Source organism: Mustela nivalis (assembly GCF_964662115.1).
Source record: "Mustela nivalis genome assembly, chromosome: 8".
NCBI classification, from domain to species: domain Eukaryota; kingdom Metazoa; phylum Chordata; class Mammalia; order Carnivora; family Mustelidae; genus Mustela; species Mustela nivalis.
The window spans coordinates 6,566,470-6,593,299 of NC_139027.1; the positions used below are offsets into that span (position 1 = coordinate 6,566,470).

At 55.7% G+C, this 26,830-nt stretch overlaps 1 protein-coding gene across 10 annotated transcripts in view; it reads left to right on the forward strand.

The window, feature by feature from the left end:
- RRM2 (ribonucleotide reductase regulatory subunit M2) overlaps nucleotides 1-24,804 on the forward strand; it is a 57,756-nt gene extending 32,952 nt beyond the window's left edge. For 2 of the 10 annotated variants that reach the window (XR_014315589.1, XR_014315594.1), the window contains exons 11-12: nucleotides 15,762-15,861; nucleotides 16,161-20,905. The gene's annotated coding sequence lies outside the window, so the exon portion shown is untranslated. Of the gene's footprint in view, nucleotides 1-10,975; nucleotides 12,596-12,957; nucleotides 13,852-15,761; nucleotides 15,862-16,160; nucleotides 20,906-23,489 lie in introns of those variants that run through there. The other 8 variants (XR_014315590.1, XR_014315596.1, XR_014315588.1 and 5 more) reach the window with 5 other exon arrangements.
- The last annotated feature ends 2,026 nt before the right edge of the window (nucleotides 24,805-26,830 follow it).

Below are 26,830 nucleotides of genomic sequence, written 5' to 3' on the forward strand. Positions count from 1 at the left end.
CCTGGCTCTCCCCCTCACCAAGTGTGTGTGATAATCACTCTGATCTCTCATTGCCTTATGGTGCGGTGGTGATTAGCTCTTGCTCCATCCATGCGTGCGGGGACGATGCTGGTTAATGTCCTTGGAATGGGACCTAGCGCTGAACAAGTGCTTACGGCCATCATCGTGACTGGACGGTGCGGGGTGGCCCACTAAAGTCTGCGTGTGTCAGTGGTGATAAGTCTATTCCCCCGGGGCCGAAGTGAGCGAATCAGAGCTTGGGTTCAGCCAGTCCCAGATGGCTTGGATGACGTTAATGGTCACATATTTTAGAAACCACCCCCCACCCCAGGGAGAAGAGATGGCCCTCATGGTTACTTCCAAATTTGGGGACCTAGGAGACAGATGTGGGCGTGGTCGGAGCACCCGGCCCAGAGATGAGCCGGTTCTGCCGCGTGGATCCAGGTCCCCTGGTCCTGGTGGCCCACGTGGGATGGGGGGCTGCCATGTTGGCCTCAGCCTTCTCAGCCAGGCACATGGGGACAGGCTGCCACGGGCTGCCCCGGGTTGCCGAGGCCACAATACGAAGCATCCTCATTTGAGTCCTTTATCTTTGGCTGCTCCTCCGATACAAGGCTGTGTGTCTGCCCACTTGCAGGACAGTCCCCTGTACCTTTTAGTTCTCCTAATCTCAACACTTGAGAGGACGTGTAGTGGGTCATCATGCACATTTCCTGGCAGGGTCCTCGTGGAACCCTGTGGGATGACATTTCTGGCTGGGAGCAGGCTGAGACCAAATGTGGGACCTCCCAGTGGGTGGCCTCGTGGCTCGGGGTTATTATGACCGGTTTCCTGTCCGGGACGATCAGGGTGGCGAAGGAGCTGAAAACATGACCTTTGAGGGGCACCTGGTGGCTCAGTCGTTAGGCATCTGCCTTAGGCTCGAGTCACGATCCTAGGGTCCTGGGATCCAGCCCCGTGTCGGGCTCCCTGCTCTTCCGGGAACCTACTTCTCCCTCTCCGACTCCCCCTGCTTGTGTTCCCTTTCTCACTCTCTCTCTTTCTCTCTCAAATAAATAAAAAACAAAACAAACAAACAAAAACATGACCTTTGAGGACTGGTGACCGTACCAGGAGAACCCTTCCCTGGGAGAGACCTGGGCGATCTGCATCTGGCTTATTGGAGTAAGTGTGTGCTTGGAGGCAGTGTGGGCCGCTCACCACGTGCCACACACACGCGTCTTCTCATGCTCACGTTGCTGGGGGTGCAGAGACGCAGTCTGGACTTCGTATTGAGAAGCACTTTCAGGCAGTCAGTGGTGCTGGAAGGTGGAAGGGGCAGTGAGCGGTGCAGGTCCGCAGCTGATAGTGGTTCGCTGGGCTGTCGCGGGGTCCGGAGGTCCCTCCAGCCCGGGTTTGCTGCGTGTGTGGTGGGGCTGGCCGGCCGGCCACCGACGGAGCCCTGCTCAGGGAGCTCTCTCCAGCCCCAGTCCCCCCCCACCCCCCACTGCCTACATGCCAGGGACACACAATTCCATCTTAATGCCTTTTCAATAAAGCCTTAAAGACGACAAGCCCCATTTCCCGAGCAGAGCAGAACAGTTATTTTACACTTCATGTAATTGATTAAAATTACTCCTGTAAATTAACCAGGCCTTGCAGAGCAGAGCGGGGTGGGTGAGAGCCAGAGTCAGGACGGCTTACCCCGCGGGGAGAGTTGCTGCAGGAGCCGGGCAGTGGGGGCTGGTCCGAACCCCGTGGTGGGGGCAGTGGCCCTTCCCCTTGGCCCTGCTCTCGCCACCGCACCCAAGCCCCTGCACGACTTCCACTCTGCCAGCCTCCTGATACCCTACCAACCTCCGTCAGCCATCAGGACCCTAATGGCCCTCCCCAGACACTGGACTGTACTAACCAGGCCCTTCCTCGGGGTCCGGGAGGGCTGGGGACTGGGCGGGGGCTCACTGCTCAGTGCTTACTGGGTGGCAAGTGGGCCAGGTGAGCGGCGTCCAGGTCTTGTGTCTAAGCCTCCAGACTATCGCAGGAGATGGGGAAGTGTGATCCCACTTTATAGCTGAGGAGACTGAGGCCCGCTAAGAGGCACTAGGGACTGGGGCTTCCCTTGCGTGGCCCCCAGGGGCCTAGGAGAGGCACCCTGCTTTTGTAGGTCATCTGCAAAACCTGATGGGAGCGTGCTGAGCCCCCACGGTTCTCCGGCATCTCACGATGCAGACTTGCTTATGAGGGCGCCCGTGTGCTCCCAGCCTCTCCGGGGGAAGCCTTGGCCACCTGGGAGGGCTGGGGCGCGGCGCAGGGACGTCTCTTACCCGGGAGGGAATGGGGACACCCCTTGCTTTGCCAGGGCTGATGTCAACGTGGTGACAGAACCCTCAAGAACAAGAACGGGAGCTCGTGCCCTTGGTGACAGGATGTGACATTCTGTTCGATGCTGGCGTTCTGACACCTGTCAGGCACAGTCTGTTTCGAGACCAGGCGCAGGTGCCGCTGCCTCCTCGCCATCTCTGGGTCCTTTGGCCTCCCCTAGAGCATCTCCCTGCTGTGAACCCCGTTACAGGGGCCCTGTGCTATACCATCTCCATGGTGTCGTGAGTGCCTCAGTTTCCCCGGGTTGGAAACCTCCTGCCCCATGGTGAGCGCCCAGTAAATGATCATTAGTGGAAAGAATGGGCAGATTGAGGTGTGAAGGAATGAGTGAATGAGGAATGAATGATGGGTGCGGGTAGAGCCCCTGGATGGCTCCCGCCGCGCCCCTGATCCACGGCCTCACCTCCGACCCCGCCAGCCTGGGCTTCAGGGGCCCGATAAACACCTCCTCACCATGGCCTGGGCCCACAACTGTGAATAGCCAGTGCCCTTGATCGTGCCCTACACAGCTGGTGGCCAGATTGGGAACTCGCTGGAGGGCAGGGCTCCCTCATGGCCCACAGCCGAGGTGTGGGTCCAGGTGGGTCCGTATTAGGGGACAGGATGCATCGGGGCAGGAAGGCGATGCCCGCCTTGGTGGTCTTCCACACCGTCGGCTGTGCTGGGCCAGTTGGCTGCTGACAAAGGACACAGCGATGGTGAAGATCCTCTTTCCCTTGGCTTTCCTGCCTCCTGGCTCACCCCTCTCTGCTCTCTGCCCTGGGCCAGGACGAGGTGGAGGTAAAACCGAGGCAAAACGGAAGTCCAGAGCCTGGGGAGGAGGCCTGGGGAGCGTGATCAGGTTGGACTGGGATGATGGGACCCAGCGAGTGTGATCAGGCAGGCTCCTGGGAGAATGGCCACAGCAGAGGCCTCCCAGGGCTCAGAGCCCAGGTCCCCAGACCCTGGTGGGTCAGGCCGGGCTGTGGGTTACATGAGGATGGCAGGGAATGGCTGCGGTGGGTAGGACAAGAGAAGGCAGGTTGGCTGGATCGCAGGTGAAGCAGAGCGGTGGGATCTGGGCCAGCGCCCCCTAACCCCGCAGGCAGCATGTTCCGACCGTGCCTGCCCATCTTGAACTACTCGTGGCCCGTGTTCGTGGCCTGCCCATTCCTGTTTCCCAAATGGAAGACGATCGTGGCTGTTCTGATTTCTGTTCCCTGGAAAGGCCATGGTGCCCCACTGCCTCTGTGCAATGAATAAGCCTTTGTCTGCTTGCCCAGAGGAATTATCTCCAGGGCTGTCTTGGAGACGGGTCTCAAACTGTTGGGAGGAAAACCGTTGCCTCCCCGGATTTGGGTCTGGTGGTGGGAGCCTGTGACCTGTGAACGTAGACGGAGTAACTAGAGAAAAGATGAAGTATTACTCGTATGCATGTGAGCACACAAAAGAAGGGGCTTAATACCCAGAGGCGGGGTTAAACTTAACTCAGGAGAGGGAAGGGACAGAGAGAACCGTTTTTCTAGGGAAAAACCGATGCACCTTTAGGGGAACAAAATAGAAGGTGCGACTGTTGTGGTGATGTTTGCGCCTGCGGCCGGCCTCTTCCGGCTTCTTCCTCCCCCGGGGAGGGCCTGGACGGCAGCTGCTCTTCCAGAGAAGGGAAGCTTGGAAAAGGCTTCTTTCTGGACCTGTTGACTCCCAAATCTCTTTAGTTTAATATTATTGTCATCCCCACTCTGGGGCTCTAAGGTCTCCACACTGCTCTTCCCTGCCTCAGCACCCCCACTTTCAAAGAGTATAAAGATGGGTTGCCCGTGAGTCCCCAGGCCCTGGCTGACATCCAGTTTATAGAGACAGGGTGGGCCACCTGCCAATTGTCACCCAGACTCTGTCCCCGAGCGAGAGGGGCGGTGGGGGCGGTGGCAGGGCAGCAGTCCCAGTCCCTCCCTTCAGGCTGCCTGCCGTTCCCTCATTCTCTCTTGGTTCTCCTGCACTCTGGGACCCAGGGAGCCCCACCCAGGTTCCTCCTGCCCTAAGGCCAGCTCTGGGAGCGTCCTGAGGCCCAGATTCAGACTTTCTGGAGGGAAAGGGTCGGACTGCCTTTCTCTGCAGGTTCCCCGCTCTAAGGAGCACTCAGGAACATCCCAGTCTCTCCAGCCATGAGCTCCTGCACCTGCTAGAACCCCTTGCCACCTTTTGCAACTCCTAGAATGAACCATTTGTAATTTTCCCAATTAACTGTCGCATTTCCTCCTTGGCTGGAACCTGGAATTTGTTTTTGAGGCTGAGCAGGTGGCTGGAGATACGGAACATATATCATGCTTTGGAATTGGCTTGGTTATCATGGAAACAGATGTCCTCCCTCCCGAGAAGGGGGCCCCTGGCCAGGCTGCTGCATGATCCCATCGCTGGCTTTGATCTCACCCGTAGGGGAGCTGCAGCCCCCAGCCCAGCGTCTGGCGCTGGAACCAGAGGGCGGCCTGGAGTAGGAGTCACGGATGCCAGAGTGGGGCGCTGGACGGGCTGTGTTCTCAATCTTGTTTCCTTTCTGGTGCATGTGTGTGTGTGTGTGTGTGTGTGAGAGAGAGAGAGAGACAGACAGACAGACAGACAGAGGGAGAGACAGAATGAGAGAGAGAGAAAGAGAGAGGCCCCGTGAGGCTAAGTAGACGATGTCTGGGCGGCTGATTAGCTTAGCTACCCTTGGCGGCTGCTGTCAGTTTGGGCCTGTAATGGGGACAGACAGACTCTGGCTGTGAGGTGGGTCACTTAAGGCCTGGGTCTCTCTCCCCTCCCTGTTCCTTCCAACCTGCCTTTCTGCCGGAAGGATCCGTGAGCCTCCCATAGGCCTTGTAGCAGCAGAGAGGGCAGGAGCCCTGGGGCCCTGCTCCCTCCCAGCCACAGCCCCTTGAAAACACAGGAGATGAACGCCTGATTAGAAATCAGATGCCAGACGGAGGCCGTTTTTTTTTTAAAAAAACAGTCCAAAGTGAGAGGCCAGGAGAGGCAGCGTCTGGCAGAGCCCCTGCAGTCAGGGGCTGGCACCTCAGGGCCGCAGGCTGGTTTGAGATGCGGGCCCCGGGGCTCATCAGAGGAGAGGTCATGGAGCGAGTCCTCTGCCCCGAGCAGACGCACGCGGAGCCTCGCATCACAGGTGTGGGGCCTGCGCAGACCCCAGGCGGCAAGTCTGCAGCAGGGCAGTACTGGCCATCACGGCCAGCCCCTCCTCTGCTCACCTGTAGCATGAGCAGCTTCCCCGAGGATAACCCTGGTCCCATCTCCCTGCAGGGCCGTTGAAGGGATAAAATGAGATAGCCTGAAAAAGAGCTTTGGAAAGAAGAAAAAAAAGACTGTCTGTCAGTCGTCGTGGAATATAATCCTCATGGAAAATAGGGAAGACTCACAAATGGAGCAGAAGGAACCGCGGGCGCAGGGGACTCTGAGTGGGGAAGCTGGGAGGTGTCTGTCTGCCTTTCCCGATCGCTGCCGGGCCTCCCGAGTCTGGCTCCCAGCCCAGCCCCCAGGCCTCTCTCGCCCCCATGGTGCTCCTGCCATTGCCCAGAAGAGGGGCCTGCCGGGGACAGGCACGGGGCTAGCGGTGGGGGGCACCAGCCAGCTCCCAGCGCTCCATGCGTGACCTGTGAACTTGGAAGAGCCTGACTGGAGGCGTGATTCAGGAGCCACCGAAGAGCCGCCCTGGGTGTTGGGTCAGTGATGTCCCAGCTCCCTGTACGACATGGTCCTTGCGCACGGAACAGGGCAGGTCAGCTGGACAGAGACCAGAACCGTCACGGACAGCTCCCCAGAGCCAACATCACTCCGATAGTTTTTCTCATTAAAAATTATTGAGTGTTGCCATGTGTCAGGCACTGTCTGGACACGGGGTCTTAGTGGCAAACACAATAGAGAGAAACTCAGGGCTCGTGGGGTCAGGGGAGTGAGAGCACCGGGAGCTGTGAGCATTTCCCAAGCCCGGCTGGGATCTGGAAGGGTCTGGGTGAGGGTCTGCCTCTGGGAAGACGTCCTGCCGGAGGGACAGGGGCCGCTGTTCCAGGCCAGGGAGCCCCTACTGGCCAGGACCAGAAATCCCCTTTGGGATTTAAAATGGGCCGCAGCATGAAGATATGGAGATGGGGTCATGGTCACCACGTGACCCTGGACAAGTTACAGGGTCTCGGCTCCAGATGGGGTGCGGATCCCTCCCTCACACCACTCTGGGGGGGGCCCACCCTGCGCTGACATGCACGCGGCTCTGGGTCAACGCCGCCCTCCTGCCGCTGCTGCTGCCTCCAGCCCTGAAGGAAGGAGAGCAGGAAGGGAGGACAAAGCGAAACGAGGCTCCCCCTTCCCCACTTGTCAGTGATTTATGGGCATCCAGCTCGGCTCCCAGCGCGGGAAGACACAGCGAGTGCCCTTTTGTCTTTACTTCAATTCTGTGAGCAGAATGCTCCTGGGGCCGATAGACTTTTCCAGTAATGAAATTGTAAAAAGAATTGAGTTATGCCTCTCCAGCTTTAAAGGACAGTCCGCGCCCTTCCCCACCCGCCCTGCGATACCAGCAGACGCTCGGTTCCTCCGCCTCGGTCAGGCCCCCTGTCCCCCCTTCTTCTGACCTGTGGCTACAGCCTCTAGACCGTGGTCCTGCCGGTTGGGGGTGTTTGTCTCACTTCTGCGCTCAGGAACAGAGACGTAATTTGTGGAGTGTGGAGACCCTCCTTCAAACGTGAGGAATTTCCGCATGGCGACAGCATGGGCCTGGGTGACAGCCAGAGTCGCTGCCCGTGGAGCCACCCGGATTGTCCCCAGGTCCTCAGTAGTGCCGTCGGGTAGAGGCGCTCAGGAAATGCCTGTCGGACAGGAGGTCCTTCCCCATCTCAAGCCTTCATCTCTGCTCTCTCTCTTCCTCCACTGTTCCCCAACATCTGGCTGCTGGGGTTCAAGTGCAGCACTGTTACTGCCTCATGTTAAACCCCGAGTCTGGTGACGAACTCTGCGCGGTTTCCTCCAAGTGCCTCCAGCTACCTGGCAGGCGTGGGGCTGGGGCTGCGCTCCGGAGGTGCTGCCTGTGGTTCCCTTTCTCTCTCCTCTCTCTTCTCCTAGTCCTTTGAGTTCCTTCCTTTCTTCTCCCTTCCCGAGGTCCCCTTTCTCCTCCACCACATCCCCAAAGGGCAGAGTAGTAGCTGATGCTGCTGAAAACCTCACACTTGGGGTCGGCAGGTCTTCCAGGAGCAGACGAGAGCCGGAGAGCTGGGGGAGGGGCGATGGGGGCCCCTCCAGGTGCCCCTGCTCTGGGGTATCGCTTCTGTTCTTCCGTCTAGGCATACATGCTTCTTTTGTTTAAAAAGTACATCGAGGTATATAACACACACAGCAGAGCGCCCAGATCTGCAGTGTGTGCTTTGATTAAGTGTCACAGGTATACACACCTGTGGTGTCCCCCCCCCCCCCAATCAGGATGTAGGACATTCAGCACCCGGAGGCCCCCGCGGCCCCCTTTGCAGGCAGTCCTTCCACTCCCTCGGATGCTGCTCTTCCGACCCGTAGCTCTGGAATAGTGCCGCCTGCCCTTGAACTTCGTATCAACAAACCGTATAGTCTGTGGTCTCTGCGTCTGTCTTCTTTGCCTCGTCATCATGTCCATGAGTCTCATCAACTGGATGAGCACTAGATTATGCCTTTTTTTTACATAAACATATAACATATTATTAGCCCCAGGGGTACAGGTCTGTGAATCGCCAGGTTTACACACTTCACAGCACTCACCATAGCACATACCCTCCCCAATGTCCATAACCCCACCCCCCTCTCCCTACCCCTCTCCCCCCAGCAACCCTCAGTTTGTTTTGTGAGATGAAGAGTCTCTTATGGTTTGTCTCCCTCCCAATCCCATCTTGTTTCATTTATTCTTTTCCTACTCCTCAAACCCCCCACGTTGCATCTCCACTTCCTCATATCAGGGAGATCATATGATAGTTGTCTTTCTCTGATTGACTTATTTCGCTCAGCATAATACCCTCTAGTTCCATCCACGTCATTGCAAATGGCAAGATTTCATTTCTTTTGATGGCTGTGTAGTATTCCATTGTGTATATATACCACATCTTCTTTATCCATTCATCTGTGGATGGACATCTAGGTTCTTTCCATAGTTTGGCTATTGTGGCCATTGTTGCTAGCCATTGTTGCTATAAACATTCAGGTGCATGTGCCCCTTCAGATCACTACGTTTGTATCTTTAGGGTAAATAACCAGTAGTGCAATTGCTGGGTCATAGGGTAGCTCTATTTGCAACTTTTTGAGGAAGCTCCATGCTGTTTTCCAGAGTGGTGGCACCAGCTTGCATTCCTAGATTATGCCTTTTTAATTGCCGTGTTAATTTAATTGCCGCAGGTTGACCATAACACAGTCTATCCATTCTACTCTGGGCGGACGTCTGCGTTGTGTCCGGTTATTATGAATAAAGTTGCTGTTAGCCTTACACAGGTTTTCTGGTGGCCACACGCCCACATTTGTCTTGGGAATATATTTAGGGGTGGGAGTGCAGGGCCTGGGGTAGGCCAGGGTGTAGCTTTAGTACATGGGTGTGCGTGTGGCGCTCTGAGAGTAGGACTGGTAATGAGGCACTTTGAGTTTCGTGGTTGGCCTCTGCACCGAGCATTATACCATAACTATTTCTTTAAGTTCAGTCTTTTATTTCTGGATAGGCATAGAGTCACCTGACTCATCCGGTGTGCCTGTTACCAGTTCCCCCAGACATCTTGGCAAACGGTAGTCTAATGGGACTGTCCATTTGTGGACAGCTGTCCCCTCCCCCATCTCCCTCGGATGTCCACGGTTTTATCTGGGACTCATTTATGTACATGTTTTTTGGTCCTGGGCGCTTTGATCATGCAAGGTGTGAGACCCACCACCACTGCGGGCACTGGATGGGGTCCCCCGGCGGTTCCTACCCCGTGAGCCCATCCCCCATCTTTATACATTTGTCATGGCGGAAGTGTCACGTAAATGGACTGAAACGGTCTGGAACATTTCAGGTTGGCTCTTAGGACTCGGCGTGGTTCTTTATGAGCCCAGGTTGTTGGGGGGATCGATCGTGTCCCCCTTTGTTGCTGACGGGTGGCCCGCGGCATGGATGCTACTTCCCACACAGCCTTTCAGGAACATCTGGGTGTTTACAGGTTTTGCCTGTTCTAAGTAAAGCTGCCGTGAACACCTGTGTTCAGATTTTGTGTCATCATAACTTCCCCCAAGAGCCTGCTTGCTGGGTCACGTGGCAATTGCCGCTTGACTATCTTTAGAGAAGCCCAAGTTTGTAGTTATTCTGTGGGTGGCCAATTGCAATGCAGACTCTTTTTGGGACCCTGACGTCTTCATTATGACCTCTCAGGGGTCCCCATCCCTCATTTTGAGGGAATTAGAACCTCCTCTATCTAACCCGGGTCTAGAAACATTTCCTCAGGGGAAGAAGGCGCTTTACCCTTGATGGGCCTCTCTCTGGAGGGTTCCCACTGAGACCCTCCTGGGGGCGTGTCGGAACCCACTGGCTTGGGCAGAGGACATGTCGGGCTGAAGCTCCTTCTCGCCAACGGCAGGATCCCATGAGTTCACAGGCTAAAGTATCCAGCCCCAGAAGCAAGATCTCTTTACCTGGGAAAACTGAAGGTGCGTATCCCCCACTGGATTGACTGAGGCTTTGGGGGAAGTGCCCAGAGCCCCACGGGACTCCTTTTTTCTGGGACACCCTGACTTGGTCTGTTGCCAACTTTCTCACTGGCTTCCAGCTGAAAAGAGCATCTCAGCCTGGAGAGAAGATTGTAATGACATCATTCTCTTAACTAGAAAGAGGCTGGGCAAGGCCACTGCGTCTTCAACATCCTGGACAGAGATCGGTAACCAAATAGTTAAAAAACATTCCAAGCTATCCATTATTTACCCCTGCTGCATAATGCAGGAGCCCCAAGCAGAAGCCCACGGCCAGGCCCCTTTGTGTTCTCCACATTGGCCTCAAATGTCAGCCCACGGCTTGGCAGACAGCGAGGGAAAGGATTCGCCCCTCTTCCCCTTGAGCCTGTTTTATGGGGAAGGGACGGGCCTCAGGCCTCCAGGCTCGCTAGGCTCCCAGCCTGGATTGTCCTGCTCTCCCCATGAGTTCTTATCCTCCTCCAGAGCTAAGTCTGGAAGTCGCTCCTCCCGATTCCTCCCAGGACAGAGTGGGTCCTCCCTTCGGCTCCTACCCCCCCACCGCCAGCACTCTGGGCTCTGACAACATTTACCACCCCCGCCCTGGGACAATAACGACCCCGAGACATGGGTTTCTTAGGGAGGATGTTGTATTTCTTGGTTTTGAGGAGATGCAGGCTGGAGAGGTTGCTCATGTCCCCCGAGGACACACAGTGCAGGTGTCCGCAACTTGCCTTTGCCCATCCATTCTCCAGAACTTGACCCATTTGCTCTCTTTGCAGAAACCAACTTCAGGTTTTTCTGATTCTGTTCGTTTCTTCATTCTTGATTTGTGTTCTCATTTTTACTCCTCCTTTCTACTTTCCTTGGGTTTATCCTGCTGTTTCTTTTGTAACAGATCCAGATGGATCTGAACTAGTTGTTTTTTTAATTTTAATTGTTTTTATTAAAGTCTAGCAGATGTACGACGTCATCTTAGTTCCTGGTGTGGGACACAGCTATTGGAAAATTGTGTCTGTCTCTTGGTGCTTCGCCAGGCAAGTGTGGCCACCCTCTGTCCCCAGGATCAAGTGACTCCCCCCGGGGTCCCTCCTTTCTGCACGGAAGGCCCCCGGTTTCCCCATGAGCACTGCTGTCCCCTGCCCCCAACGCCGTGTGCTCGGTGCGAGTTTGTTTTTCTACTCAGAATGCTTTCTCATTTTCATCGCATTCTCAAGCCGGAGTCGCACGCATACTTGACAGGCTCCCATGCGTGTTTTCGATGATTTTTTGGGAACTGAACAACCCATTTTCACGTCCGCTCCTCCCTCGGGAACACGGTTCAGGTCACCCCTAGCCGCACAGCAGGGCGGCTCCCGGTTGCCTGCCCCCCACTCCTGTAGGCTTGGCCGAGTGAGAGGCCACCTCGGGGTCACGACCACAGTGGGACGAGGGATGAGGGGTGGGTGAGATCACGACCCCAGGGATGCCATAGAAACAAGCAATCCAGAACGCCGGTGCTTTAGCCATTATCGGTCCTGTGTTTTGACCAGGCACCCCCTCGCCGGAGCCCACCCGCCATGCATTCCCATTTTCCCGTTAAAAGGAAGGGGTGACAAGGAACAAGTGGAAGGGAGTGATCCGAATCACGCGGTCCGGACTTCATGATGCAAGGCTGCCCTTCCACATAACCTGCTCAAATGCAGGCCAGTTCCAAATTGGGGAGGCCCCCCCGCTCCAGCCTGCGGTGACAGGTCCGAGGCTGGCAGGTCCTGTGGTACGTGCCAGTGGGGCAGACGTGGCCTTAGACCGTGGCCTCTGGAAGGCACGTGGGGCAGAGGCAGCATACCACCAAGGCAGACCCCCTGGGCCTCCCGCCGGCCCTCCCTGGTTAAGTCACTTTTCTTGGTCCCAGGGCACCACAGGGCTCTGTTTCTCGTTGGCCGATGGACTCCCAGAAGCACGATCCTTCCTGTTGTCTCCTTTGCGGGCTGAGAGAGGCAAAGCCCAGTGGCAGCAGGACTGTGAATGATCTCGAGATTCGGTCTCGGTGATCAGCCCGGTCCTGCTATTTTCGCCGTTTCCATCACGGGGCCTGAAGTTCGTGAACAGCCTCTGCTCCCCACCTCTCCCCAAACTGGCTCATCACGACAAGACTTCATCTCGCTTCCCTTCTAGTAGTCCTCTTTGCCAAGCCAGCCTGACCATGCGCAGGACGACCAGCCAGTCAGGTCGACGGGGACTGGCCCGGCTTTAGCGCTGGAAGCCCAGTGCAGTGGGAGCTCCTCAGACTGGGCAGACTGGGACAGCTGCTCATCTCCTCTGGGAGGCCCCCCTGGGCAGTGCTGGGCTACGCCTGTGGTTGGCAGCGGTTGGGGGAAGCAGGGACCCCGACAGAAGGGCTGGACGGGAGGGTTTGGTCCTGTGGCTCTAGCCTGGCTCGGGGCTGAGGCCTCCGTGCAGCCCCCTCCCCAGCTCCAGTTTCTCTCTCTGGCTCTGTGCAGTGTGCTGGGTGCCCGGAGTAGGAGACCCGAGCCCTTTCTGTCTCCCAGAATGGACCCCAGCGTAGTAACGCCACTGTCCCTGCAAGAAGGTTGGTGCAGCGTCTCGTCCTGGGGCTGGGAGGGGTTTAGTGATCATCTCGTCCTGCCAGTTCATTTATAGATGGGGACACTGAGCCAGGAGAGGAGACTTTGCCGGAAAATGATCTGTTACAAAGCCAAGTCAGCTTTGCTTCTGTGGCCTTCGTGGGTAGCCAGCTAGCCCGGGTCCCCCAGAGGGCGGCCCCATCTCCACCATGAGAGCCAGCGTGGATATGGCTAGTGTGGGCAAATGGCCGAATGGCCACACGTTTAACACTGAGAGCGAATTGTGCAGGATGGCGGGGAGGGGGTGGGATGTGGAAGGTTTCTGCGATGTTTTATTTGACTAATAGTTATTTTTCCTTTGTACCAGTATTTAACAAATGTTTTGGAGGAGAGACCGTGAAATCACTGTGCAGCTGCTAACGTTGGCTGGTGCTGACTTCCAGATGAGGGAGAAAGCGAGCGAGAGGGGGGGCAGGAAACCGAGCGAGCCGAGAGACGGGGTGCGGAAGGAAGGCTGAGGGCATTCATTCATTAATCCACTCTTCTTACAAAAAAAACTGCGTCCAAGAAACTATTCATTACAAAACTCTGGAATGTATTGACTATGTGCTTTTTAAAAGCTTTTTTACGATGGGGAATTTCAAACACACACAAATGGAACAGAAGGAGCCCAGCGTACCACGTGCTTTCCAGCCGTGATCAGTGCATGAGCAGCTCTGTCTCACCTCTGTCCGCGCGCATCGCTCCTCGTCCTTTCCTCTCCCGGCCCGGATGATCGCGGAATCCCAGCCGATCCTGTCGTCTGTCCGTGGAGCTGTGTTCTCGAGCACGCTGCACGCATTCTGGAAAATGCCCTTAAATCTTGGCGATGAAGAATGCCTGCACATACACATTTTTCACACCCCGAATCTCCCCTGCCCTGCTTTTCAGCCTCCCTTCTCTGCCCTTTTGTCTCCTCCCTCACCCCACCGCCTCCCCGCTCGGTCCTCCGCGGCCCCCCTGACCTGCGGATTCCACACTGACCGCCGGCGGCACCTGCTGGAGGTGGGCAATCCGGGCGGTGCTGAGCTGACTTTCCCCCCCCTGAACCCCCTCTCTCCGAGTTTCCGCCAGCTGGAGCAGCGGGGGGCCGGACAGAGCAAGTTCAGCATTTACACAGTCAGGTCCGGAAGAGTGAGCCTCACCTGGCAGAAGTCTTCAGACTCTTTAGAAAGTTCCACCGGTTCTGAATCACTGTAGAAATATAAGTTACTAGGATTGATGACTGTGCTTGACTGACTTGCCTTTGGTGTATGGACTCGGGGCTGTGCGTTCTAGGACGGGTCATTTCGCCCCCCAGAGAATCCATTACCTCTTCTGTAAAGTGGGAAGGTTGGACCCTAACAGGGGTTTCCAAACCGTTTCTGGAAGCAGAGTCCTTTTTCCCCGCAACCAGATCCTTGGTGAACCCCGACAGTCAAAAGCGAGACCAGGGTCCCCGGGAGCAGAGCTGAGATCAGGCAGCCTGGACTCTCCCCGCTGCCCCTCTGTGCCTCAGTTGTCCATCTGCCCAGTGGGTGTGGTCGTTGAGGGCTCCCTGGTTCAGGGGCATTAGTATGGGCCTGGCACACAGTCTGTGCTCAGTGAATAGCAGCCCTCTTTATATATGACTTCCTGGCTAGGGCAGGATGGGGTCAGGGCACTGGCTGGGCCTTGGCCACCCCTCCTCTCCTCACCTTGGGCCAGTCCTCCCCCTCCACAGGGACGTAGGGACACTGGCCTTCTGCGCCGTGTGTTCTCATGTCCCAGAGAGGTTATGCTCTGAACCGTTCAAGTCAGGCAGTGCCAGGACAAGAGACCAGGCGCTCTGGTGCCCATGACCGTGCCCTGGCCCCTTCCCCATCAGGGGGGAGCTTAGAGGGGTAAATGTGGTGCTGGGGGGCGGGGGCCATGGCGCTGTCCCCGTCCAGCCCGCGCGTGGGGCCCCCAGCCTCGCATAGCGCATTCTTTCCAAGTCCCATTCCCTGAAGGCTCCCAGAGCAGGAGTGACCCCGAGGCTCAGATAATCATTCCCCCTTGCTTCGGCTGCCTCCGCCTTTCCCACCAGAAGGGTCCAGGAAAATGATCAACTCTGAAGTTAATTATAATTACGGACAACGGCAGCCTGGGTTGTCATAGAAACCCGTGGCGCCTGGCTCTGTCTGCGGGATCCAGTTCCCCGACCCGACAGCCGCAGCAGGGGACACACACTTTCCTTCCCACCTCGTCTGGGCCTTGACAGCTCTCGGGGAGAGTTTGGGAGGGACCGTAGATTCTCGGATCCTATAGCCATTTTGATCGGGCAGGAATCCTAGAGCCCAAGCAGCCCGAGAGGAGGGCTTTCTCTGTATCTGCCTCTGTCTGCTGCCTCACTGTCAGAGTGACGTCTTGGGAGACGTGGATACTCTGAGGCCTGGGGGTGTCCTGTGTTCCAGGTCACCGTGATGGAGGGTCACCGGGAGAATGGGAAGGGCGGGAGCTGCGGCCCCATGTGCATCTGTGGGGCCCCCAGGGAATCACTTCGTCTCTCTGAGCTGCGGTCTGTCTGTAAAATGGGGGTGGTAATGCCCACCCCCTCAGCCTATCCTGAAGATCCAAGTGGGCCGGTGCAGGGGCCCAACAATCAGGGGGCTTGACAGATGTCCTTCCTCACCGCTGTCCTGGTTCCACGATAGCACTGTGGGCTGGAAGAAGGGGGGGCGTCCTCTGCTCTCTGCCTCTGACTTTGACCATTTGGCTCAGTGCTCCCTCAGTGGTTCGTCAAGTGGGGTTCCCGGAGCAGGAGCACCGCCGCACCTGGGAACTTGCTAGAAATGAGGAATCTTGGGACCTACTCTAGACTTACCGAGTCAGAAACTCCAGGGGTTGGGGGCGCAGCCATCTGGGTTTTGACATGTCCTCCAGGGGCTCCTGATGTCCTCTCAAGGGTGCAAACCACTGTTCTGACAGTTTGTGGATGGGGCCCTCTGTGCCCCTTTCCCTGAGAAACGCAACCCCCCCCCCGACCCCGTATCCGCTCTCCTCCTGAGCTGCCACCCCCACAGTGCTCCTCTTCTACCCGCACGGAGTCTGAGCAGGGTTCAGGATGTCAGCGGCCTGGTGGGCTGGGCTAGGGCCCCTGGGGCTCCCACTTGGAGTCTGACGCCCCCTCAGTGTCTTCGCGCAGGCTGCCATCCAGATGCACAGCAGACATTCATCTTGACCAGTCCGGAGGCTGAAGTCCAGGGTCATGCGCCGGCAGACTCAGTTTCTGGTGAGACCCTTCCTCCTGGCTTCCCGGGTCCCTGGGGGCCTTCTCTCTTATAAGGACACTAATCCTGTCTGACCAGGGCCCCACCCAGATGCCCTCATTTAACCTGAATTACCATCTTAAAGGCCCATCTCCATGTTCACACGGGGGGTTTGGGCTTCCAAGTAGGAATGGGAGGACAAGAGTGCACCCACGGGAGGTTGATGCCCCGCCCCCCCAGGCCTTGTCAGCTCGTGGGACCCGAACACGCCGGGTCCTTAAGGAGCGGGGCCGAGGCTCAGGTGGGTTTCTTGTTCCCACAGGAGGTCTCCTGCGAGGTGCTCCTGCTGCGTCCTCCACAGACGTCTGTTCGAGAAGCCGTAGCTCTGGGTCCCAGTGCTGGCCTCGTGAGGAGGCTCCGTCCTGCTGGGGCAACAGCATCCCTCTGGGATCCCGCCGTGTGCTGGGCATGTATTATGCGGGATATGCCAAATGCGTTTCCTGCCTCCCTGCCCCAAGGGAGGGCCCGCAGTTAGTACCCTTACTCCGGTAAGGCAGCCGGACAGGGGTTGGGGGGTCCCCCCTACACTGTCCGAGGCGGCGATGGCCAGACTCTTCCCTGGCGTTCGCGGGCTCTGGAGCACCGGCTGTCCGCGCCCTGTTGGTTTGTCCCTGCCGGAGGCCTGGGCCGCTCTCAGGGTGTCTGCGAGGTGGGTGCAGAGCGGGCAGTGCCTCCTCCTTTGAGGGTGGCCAGCCTGGCCCATTCCGCAGGCTGCAAAGATCAGGTGGAAACCCAGCCCGGGAGGGAAGGGGGTCGTCGTGGAGGAGAGGGCATTGACTCATGGCCCCGAAGTGGGAGCAGACCGAAGCCTGGAAGCTGAAGGTGACAATGTCATGGGGACAATGTCAAGGAGCAACGGGGGACGAGGGCACACACTCTGACTTTATGGTGTTCTAGGACTTGAGGATCAGGTCAGCTTGGCGGGGACAGGGGGCTGTGTGATGGCAGAACCCTGTCCCCTTACAGCAGCTCTCAGCATTCTGGAACAGGGGGAACAGGCCTTTGGGAAGCCTACCACATGGGGTGCGGTTGTCCTTGTTTGGCTCCTAGCGTTGCCTACTGGTGGCTGAAGTTTTGGGTCTCTCCAGTGTACGAGCGACCTCAGGGAGCCCAAGCCTAAGTGGGAGAGGGACCCAGAGAGAGAGAGGCTTGAGCACCATCCTCTGCCTCCGGGTCTGGTCTCCTATGTCCCCGTTTCCCGTCTGAGGCTCTGGGAGACCCTGGTTCTACCCACTCAGAGGCTGATGGGTTCCCACTGGGATAGGTCCTGTGGCGCTGCATCTCCTCCGGCCCGAAGAGCCCAGAAGGGGTGCATTTGGAGCCTGAAATCCCAACTGATGGTTCTGGTCCCTTCCTTGCCATGACTCAGCTTCCGACCCAACCCCCTCCACCGACAGCCTGCGCCCTCCAGCGGGAGGCAGAACGAGCCTCTGGGCCTCTGCCCCGTGCCCTTCCTGCTGTCCCTCTCCCACAAACCTGCCCGGGGCTCCCTCTCTGCCTCAGGCCTCAGGTGGGGGACTCGGGCCTTTGTCAACCCCCATACCTGTTCTCTGTAATTCTGTCCCATGTGGGTCCCCAGGGCTGGCCTGCATGGGTGCATCAATGACTCACCTGTCCCCCACCGCGTGCCCACTGGCCTGGGGATGCACAGGCAGGAGGGGGGAGCCTGGAACATTCCTCGTGCTCTTCTTTGCCTCAGAACTGCCATCCGGGCAGGGGCTCCTCCCCACCCTTGGCCTGAGAGTGGTACCAGCTCCCCAAAGAGCTGGACACCGTGGGCCTCAACATTTCTCGCTCTGCTGCCACCCCTCTCGCTCCTCCCAATGCCAGCCGAGTGCATCCTGCCCGGGCCTGGACCTGCACGTGGGCACAGCACAGAGATTTCTCAGCAAAACAGGCTAAGTCAAGTGCAGCCCTCCCCCCGGCCCCAGGTCAGGGCCGGGTTTTCTAGGAGCCCGTGCAAGATTGCAGCAAAGGCACAGCTGTCGCACGGAGCAGGAACGACACCCAGGACTTAGCTGGGACGTGACCCTGGGCTTGATGTCCCTAGCCAGACATTTGTCTCGTGGCGGGGTCCTGGGTTGGAGAAGCCTTTCACAAATGAAGATAAATCTTGGGAACCTTCAGCCCATTTTGAAGCTTAATGCAAAACATAAACACATTAAGGTCATTTCAGAATCTGGAGGAGTTTGAATAATTCAGGCCCCATCATCATTTACTCCAAACGCCTCATTTCATTTTATGAGTCATCTTTGAAAGAAAAGGAAGAGAGAGATGTATGGTGGCAAATGACTTGGGACTGGAACCAAGAGAGCTGGAAGGGCTACGAAGAGGAGGCTGCCAGCTTCTTGGATGGGCACGGCCGGGGCCAGTTTCAGAAGTGGTCCTGGGGACCGTCTGCCGGGCTGGGGTCTCAGGGGTTGGGGGGAAGGCCAGACCTGAGTCCAACTCCTGGGGTGGGTTTGGGGGAAAGGCCTTGTTTGGCCCGGGCCTCCGTTTGCCCATCTGTGGGGGGCGGAGCGTGGGCGCCTCGCGTGCGCGCAGAGCAGCTGGATTTGTGACGTCTCTGACAGCCCCGTCCTCAGCAGGCCACGTTCCCACGATCCCCTGTAGGTGAGGACCATGGCTTTATCCCTGTGCCAGCACAGACTCTGGCCCCAGGGCCCCCGCTCGGGGGCTGGTGTCGGGACTCCAGTCCTCAGTCAGGCTGTGACTTCGGGCGGTGACGTATTTCACCTCTGTCATCTTAGTTTTTGGCGGGCGGTGGGGAGGTGGGGGGAAAGGGGCTGATAATGTACCTCCACCGCCAGAAGGCTCAGAGCCCACGTCTGTGAGGTGTGCAGCCCCCCCAGGGCCCCCACCCCCGGCCCAGGGGATGGCTGTCCTGGCTGTTCCGATCTGCGGACCTGCGATGTGTTTTCTAATCCTTCACTTCGGAACACCTGCGGAGTCCCGAGGTGGGACAGACGCTTGTGGTGATGGCAGGGGCCACGGAGAAGAATGCTGGTTTGGGCTCCCAGGGAGCTCGCTGGAGATGACAGACTGCGCTAAAATCACTGTGGTACCAGGGGCGGGAGAAGGGAAGGGGAGCTGCGAGGGTCCCGGAGGTCTTCATGGAGGAGGGGGAGGGGTCAGGTGGTCTCAGAAGGAGGGGTGGGGTTTGGAGGCAGAGGGGAGGGGAGGGGAGGGAGGAGGAGAGCTAGCAGGACTCTTGGGGGGCACGAGTGGACAGGGGCAGCCCTGGGAACACTTGAGTGCTGGCTGTGCCCATGTCACAAGCACAGGAGGGCTGGCACAGGTGTGCTGGGGAGAGAACTTGGTCCAGCCAGGCAGTCGGGGGAGCAGAGACACGTTAGGTAAGATCTGGAGGGTGAGCACCTTCAGCTGGGTGAATAGGTGCGGGAGGGAGGAGTGTTCCTGGAGGAAGGGATTCTACTTACCAGAGCCGGAGAGTGGGAAGCGAGGAAGAAGCCTGGGTGTGTAGAGGCTCGGGTGGACCAGTACGATGGACACACTGGCCATGACCCTGGTTGTGTCCAGCAGCAGTATGCTCCGGGGATGGGCTGTGATCGTTGGTCACGGCAGTTCTGTGCCGGGTGATTGGTTTAGAGATAGGGAGCTGAGCTGGTTTGGCCAGTGAGATGCTAAGGAAAACCTGCTGAAGAGTTTTTTCTCTTTGATCCAAATAATCACTGGAGGAAAATTGCTTCGTTCCCACCCTCCCGCTTTTGGACACACTTGTGCTAGAATACGATGCCTGGAGCTCCTGTAGCCCCCTTGTGAGTGCGAGGGGCGAGGCAGAGCGGCCGACCCGACGACCTGGTGCTGCTGAGTGGCTGAACCAGCCCTGGGTGTGCAGACCGAGTATGAGCTATAAAATGACTTTATTCTGTAAGCAGTTAGTTCGAACGCTGCTTCACATAAGCGCACACATTCCTCATTGATCCACTGCGTTAAGGATTATAATTTTATCCTAGAAGCCATAGGAAGCTATTAAATGGTTTAAACATTTGAAGAGGGATTATATGTGTGCCTTAATATCACTCTGAAAATACATCAGTGTGATCAACTGTATCCACAGATAAAAGAAGAAAACCATATGATCATTTCAATAGATACAGAAAAAATATTGGCAAAATCCAATAATAATTTACGACAGATACTCTCAGCAAACTCGGACTGAAAAGGGACTTCTACAGTCTGATAAAGAGCACCTACACAGGGACGCCTGGGTGGCTCAGTTGGTTAAGCAGCTGCCTTCAGCTCAGGTCATGATCTCAGCGTCCTGGGATCGAGTCCCACATCAGGCTCCTTGCTCCGCAGGGAGCCTGCTTCTCCCTCTGACTCTGCCTTCCACTCTGCCTGCCTGTGCTCGCTCTCTCTCGCTCTCTCTCTGACAAATAAATGAATAAAATCTTAAAAAAAAAAGAGTACCTACACGTACCCCACGGCTGACAGCATCCTTAGTGCTGGAGGGCTGCTTCCCTTGAAAGTCAAGGGTAAGACGAGGATGTTTGCTGTTGTCACCTCTGTTCCATATCAAACCGGGGGCTCTAGCCAATGCAATAAGGCAAGAAAAAGAAATCACAGAGACTGGAAAGCATAGACTAAAACTGTTTCCATCCACAGGTGATGTAATTGTCTATGGAAAAAAAAAAATCCCAAATAATCTACAAAAAAACCTTACTAGAACTCATAAGTGAGCCTAACAAAGTTGCAGGGTAGCGAGTCAATATACAAAAATCAATTGTATTTCATTCTGTCTAGAGACGTGGTGGTTATGCGGAACTACATGGGATAAAATGTTAGAGAATTATACATATTCATTGTACTGATGTCCGTTTCCCAGTTCTGATGTCATACTATCTCGTACTATCTTGTACTTGGACTATCTCCGTGTGCAAGTTGTAATCATTAGGGAGAGCTGGGTGAGAGAACAGGAAACCTCTCTCTACTACCTTTGCCGACTTTTATGAATCTATAATTAAATACCATCTTTTAAATCAATTATATTTCTATGTAGCAGCGATGAATGATTAAAAACCAAAGAAAACACTGTTTACAACAGCTTCCCCAAACATGAACTACTTAGATATAAATCTAACAAATATGTAGAGGGTTTATATGTTGAAAACTAGATGAATGTGACCACTGGAAGTTCATTTCTTAGAATTTTATGTTCTTTTCAATCCTCAAAATTCTCTTCCAAAATGAAAATTTGGGGCAACACCCTGAAACTTTTCCTCTAACAGCCCTTGGCCTTGGCCAAGACCCTGCTGCGTCTGGACTTGTGTCCTCTTCTGAGGCACAGCCAGCAGGGCCTCCAGACCCGTAGGGAGACAGAGGGCTGTGGAGAGGAAAGGCGGTGTGAGACCCTCTGAGGGCCATGCTGTTCCACAGACAGCAAGCCGAGGCCTCTCTGGCGTCTCCAGAGGAGCCCCCTCATGGTTCTCATGGCTCCTCGGGAGATCTGGGCTTATTCCCAGGAACCAGCTAGTTTAGGGACTGGTGCATAGCACCAGGAGCCCCAGAGCCCACAGTGGGGTGGTTTCTGTGGCAACCTGCAGCTGGGAGACAGGGGCCTGCAGCAGTTCCCGGGGGTGCCAATTTAGGAGACCGTGACCAGAGGTAAGACTGCCAGCCCAGACCCCTGCCAAGGGACAGGGATGTGAAGAATCCAGAACCAGCCATCATCCCCCCAGTAGAATGCTTGTTAGACCCAGCCCTGTGAGGGCACTGGGGATCCAAGGATGAGCAGACTAGAGGCCGGAGGCCCTCAGAGTCCACTGCTGGGACAAGGGAGGTAAGAGCTAGGCCGTGACCCTACAGGGGAATGGGTCTGGCAGGCCAGATGCCCAGTCCGAGCCAAGGGCCTGGGGCCACTGAAGGCTGAAGATGCCAGGAGCAAGGAAGGTGGAGCAGGGCTGGGGCGCAAGTGGGATCCAAGGCCTGGGTCCCACCGAGATGTCAGGATGATAGAGAGCAGACCTTACAGAACCGGGCTCCCCAGGCGGCATGTCCCCTCGGAGACCGCAGTCCCCAGGACGCTCCCCGTCACTCGGATACTGACACCACCACTGGCCTTTTAGATGTCTGGGAAGAGGCTCTGGGATCCCGGGGAGCCAGCTCTGCTTGTCCCAGAAATAAGGAAGAGGGGAGCAGTGAGCACATGACTCTCGGGAGCTCTCCATGCTGTGCTCCAGACCAGCTCAACCTGCACCCCGGGCCCACTGCCTCACTCTGGACTTGGATGGCCAGTTCCCCTACCCCAGCTCTAGACTTGCTCAGTCTCTGAGCTCTAACTCTCCCTCTTTCAAAGGGTCCAGGACCCCTGCTTCAAAATACGACATGGGTCAGGTGAGGTCACAGCAAAGGACACTGAAAGGCTGACACGCGTGCAGAGCACTGCTGTGACCTCTCACTGGGAGCATGGGGCTGGGGAGGGGAAGGGCTCCACTGACCAGCTCAGCCCGCTTCTGCGTCTTCGCTCCTGTGTTCTTTATTTTGCCTTTTCCCCTTCTCTTGCTGATCTGGGGGGACACGATGGCTCCTGGGACACGGCTGCTCAACCACCCTGGACGGACACCCTCTAGCTGTGCTGGGCAGCAAATAACCCAGGGACCACGGGGAAGGAGGAGGGGGTAGAAGCAGGAGATGGCCCGCCAGACACAAGTGAGGGGTCGAGAAACACAGCAGCCACCAAGGTGAAAGAGCAGACATCATAATGTAGCATTTAATGAGCCTTACTGGGAAGGCAGCGCCAGCAGCTCCCAAGCCTTTCAACTCTTACGTTTGAGATGTAGTCACATCTATCACTCTAAAACTCGAGGTTCACTCCCAGGCAGGATCTGTGTGTCTGTTGCACAGTCCCCACTCCCTGATGTCCTGCTCATCCTATCAGGATACCCAGCATGGCAGAGGCTGCAGGATTTTGGCCACACTCACCTGGAGGTGGGCTGTGAAGGGGAGAAGGCTCTGAGAAGGTCTGCAGCCAGCTGCTGGTGCAGATATCACCCTGTCCCACCCTTGGCAGGGCACAGATCTCCCTATGCATGGCCCTGATTCTTGGGTGTAAGCCCCAATCACCACTCCCCCGAAGGGGAAGGCAGCCCTCCTCTCTCCCCAGATCCCATTTCCTGCCTCAGGAACTGAGGAGCTGCCTCTTTCCCACATGGGTCCCATAAACTACCATGTGGGAGTACACACTGACTTCATGGGACCCCATCCGCAGGGGCGCACCTGCAGGAGGGCAGTTGTCTTAGCATCTTTGTCCAGGACCAGAGCAACTCTCAACTTCTGGTCCTCCCTGTGTTACCTAACATCTTGCCTATAGTTACTTCTGTGTGCAGATCTGGAGACAAACCCAGGTTGCCCCGATGAACTCTACTCACGGGTTCCTGGGTCTTAGTTGCTAAGTAGTCAGCACCCCCCTTAAAATGAAATGGCCCAGGCGGTGGGACACCCTGCCACCAACCGGGGTCTCACCATCCTCCCGGCCCATTTCCGGAAGCTGCAAACCCCCTCCCGGACCATGCAAGACCGCACAGACCTCCACTTCATCTACAAAACTTTTCTTTGGATCTCGTTGCAGAAAGAACACGGTGAATTTTCTGGGCTGCAGCTTGGCCAGGAGGCCAGCAAGAGAGACATAACTACCTCGGCAGCGACAGGTGTGCTGGCCGTCTTTGATGACCCATCCATCAGGAAGCGCCCGGCACCTGCCCACACCCGGCAGGGGGAGCAGCACGCAGCAGCCGGGGCCAGTTCAGTGCTACGTTGACTAATGTGTTTGCTCAGTTGTTCAACACACATGTCCTTTCTATGTAGCGCTAGGACAGTGTGGCTTAGAGGAGGATCTGGGCCAGTCTGGCTGCTCTCCTTTCCTGATGGCCACCCATCAGCTGCTCCCATGCCTCAGTTTCCCCCACTATAAAACAGGGGACACTAAGGGTATCTATACATATGGGGGTCTGTCAAACATGGAGTCTGACTCCAAGCCACAACCCCTCTTGTTGAGAACCCCAACCAGACCAACGAACCGAGACCAAGAGAGGGCTCTATGGGAGGCAGGGGCGCGGTCCCTAGAGGACGAGGCTGATCTAGTGGCCAGAAGCAGCGGCCTCGTCCACTTACAGTGCAATGAACCCTCTTATGCAACCTCCTGTCCACAGCTCCTTTGTCCTGGCCTTCCCTTCTGGTCACCCTGCTCCTACATCTTGGCTCCTGTCCTGACAAGTGCAGGCTGGTAGCCACGAGTCAGAGACCTGGATAGGGGGAGAGAAAGATGAGGAGAAAGCATGGAATTTGGGGCTGAGGCCAGGACTATGAGGAGGGGCTGAGTATTGGTGGTTACGAAACAGTCCATGAGGTGGCTGTACACATGAAATGGGGTTTTTGCTATCTCCAGTCGCTGCCCTCGGTACATTCTGGTGAATCTTCCTTCCCTTCCTCAGAAAAGCATTGTAGGCAAATCCAGAGTTTTCTCATCACTGCAATCCTGGGGGCCAGCTCACTCCTACAGCTCAATGCTTCTGTCTTGCATGGCTTTTAGCTTTTCCTGTCCCTCCTGTGCCGTGGACTTAGGCCTGAAGTGGGTGAAGGTAGGGGGAGGACTCTGGTTTCTTTTTTTTTTTTTTTTTTTTTCCCTTTTCGTGTTCTACCTTCTCAGGGAGCGTGGCAGGAAGAGAGATGTGAAAGCAACATGTGGGCCTTTCATTTTCCAGAATGTGACAGTCTATGTGCCTGTGGGAGACTCGTGGCGTAGATGCTGGTTGAAAAGCAAACATCAAACAGTTTGGGAGTATCTTCTAAAGTTAAACACACAGCTAACCTGTGACCCAGAAGTCCTCCTTCTAGGTATTTATCCAGGAGAAATAAAACACATGTTCATAAAAAAAAAAAAAAAAGACTTGATAAGATTGTTCGTAACAGCTTTATTTATAACCAGATATCCATTAATATGTGAAAAAGTAGGCACAGGATACCTAGCTTGGGATGCTACTCTGCCATAAAAGATGAAAAGAAGGTAGCTAGATTGCAGGACATGAAAAATATAAAAGGGAAGTGAGAAGTCGAGGGGGCAGGATGGTAGACTGAGAAGGTCTAATGTGTAACAGGTGACTAGCTGGGGTTTCAGGAGGAGATTACCCAGAGAATGGGGGAGAAGCCACAGAAGTCACCAGTCCTTAGATTCAGGAGCCCTAACAATTCCCGAAGAGAGCAGATGAGGAGAAATCCACACCCGGACATGTAATAGCAAAACTGTGGATCACTGAAGACAAACAGAAGATCTTGGCAGCAGCTCATCTAACGAGACACTGCCCTCGAACGGCCGCAGGTAGGTTCACCGCTGACTTCTCAGCGGCAATCATGGGAGGCACGATTCCGAAAGGAAATTAAAGCTGATTAGAATCCTGTACCTAGCCAAAATAGTCTTCAAGGATGAGGGCAAAAGTACTTTCTGATAAAAACGGGGAGTAGTTGTTACCAAGAAACCTTCAACAAGCGAGTCCCACAGTGTACTTTAGGAAGAAGGAGAAGCCTTGGATGCAAGAAGGAATGACTGTCTCAACGGCGATTCAGGGTGGCCAAGCTGAACTCATTATCTGCACCCCAGCCCTTTCTGCCTCCATGAATGGTGGTTGTAATTACACGGGCCAGAAACCGAGAAATCCTCTGATGTCCCTTCTTTCTCACCTCGCCGTTATCCGATCTCCTGGAAGCCTCGGCATCTTTGCCTTCCAACCAGCCCTCAAACCCATCCCCGTGTCTCTGCTCCCACGCTGCAGCCAGGTTCTGCTACACCCCCTGCAGCAGCCTTCCAGCAGCCGGGCGCCCCTCTGATGTGGTCTCCACACTGCAGCCTGGGTGACCTTCGGGAAGTGCAAATCTGACAAAGTCTCCCCTCTGTTTAAAATACAAAATGGCATCCTATCACTCAGGATAGAGACAAAAATCTTTATCAGGTGAGAGAAGGTCTTATGGTCCAGTCCCTGCCTGCTTCTCACACTCACCTCTACTGTACCTGCCCGCTACTTCCCCAGGCCCTCTGGACTCTCTAAGTCCCTGATGTACTATCCGTTTTGCCCACATAGGCTGTTGCCTGTGTGTTTGCCACGGCACAGAGAGCCCTTCCCTTCCTTCTTTTCCTAATTGATGTCCCTCATTCTTCAGATCTCAGTTTAACTGGCACTTCCTCCAGGAAGTCTGTCTTGATTTCCCTGCTGATGTCCGCTCTCCCCACCCCCTTAAATGCACTCATAGAACCATGGTACCCTCATCTATGGCACTTGATACTGGAACAATTTCACATTTATTTGTGTAATTAATTATGGTCTGGCTCCCCCGCTGGACTTCCATTTTCAATAGGGAAAAGCCTTTCTCTTTTTTGTCTTTTTTGTATGTCTCCAGGACAAACACAACCATGGACACCTAGTGAAATTCACCAAATAATGGTTGAATATATGAATCGCTGAATGATGCCTGCTGTCCTGCAAGTCCCCTTGCGTGAAATTCTAGAATATGCAGAGTCACTTCTTTTTCACATCAAGAGAACACTGGTTCTCATATTAATAAATTGAGAGTCTGTGCAATGGGGAAAAAATTGGAAATTGGGAAAAGAAAAGGGAGAAAAACTCAGCAGAGATCGAGTTACAGCTTTTTGCAGTAAGGTGTAGGGGAGGGAGAGAGGAGGTGGGCCAATGGCAGGTGTTTGGGCGAGAGGTTTTCCCCGAGCAGAGCCGAGACCACCCAGTTTCCTAGGGGAGGAGCGGGGAGAGGGGCCGCTCAGCTCTGCCAAGCAAGTTAAAAAAAAAAAAGGGGGGGCCCTCTCCCCGTTTGAAAACATGCAATTCTCTATGTCTCTGGGACTGTGGTGAAGTCCAAGAGTCAGAAATAAACAACCCCGAGTCATACAATCATTAAGGCTCTGGA